We start from the raw sequence: 296 nt of genomic DNA, 5'->3' as shown, positions 1-296 counted from the left end.
CCCCAGCGAGTTCCCTGGGGGGCCGCTGGGGCTGCAGCCGGAGCCGCAGTGCCTGTTCCTGGCTGTTGCCACAGGGCGGTGCACGGATGCTGCGCACAGCCGGACACTGCGTACAGACAGACAGCCGGACACCGTGTACAGACAGACAGCCGGACACCCCGTACAGACAGACAGCTGGACACTGTGCGTGCACAGACAGACTGCGCACACAGGCACAGCCACACTGCACCCTAAACACCCCTGGGCTGAGCTCTGACTGGAGCAAAGTCTATATATATATATTTTTTTTTAAATCA

Source organism: Apaloderma vittatum, unplaced genomic scaffold, assembly GCF_000703405.1.
Source record: "Apaloderma vittatum isolate BGI_N311 unplaced genomic scaffold, ASM70340v1 scaffold20839, whole genome shotgun sequence".
Classification (NCBI taxonomy): Eukaryota; Metazoa; Chordata; class Aves; order Trogoniformes; family Trogonidae; genus Apaloderma; species Apaloderma vittatum.
The sequence above is the reverse complement of the archived record's forward strand: the minus strand, read 5'-3'. Positions refer to the sequence as shown.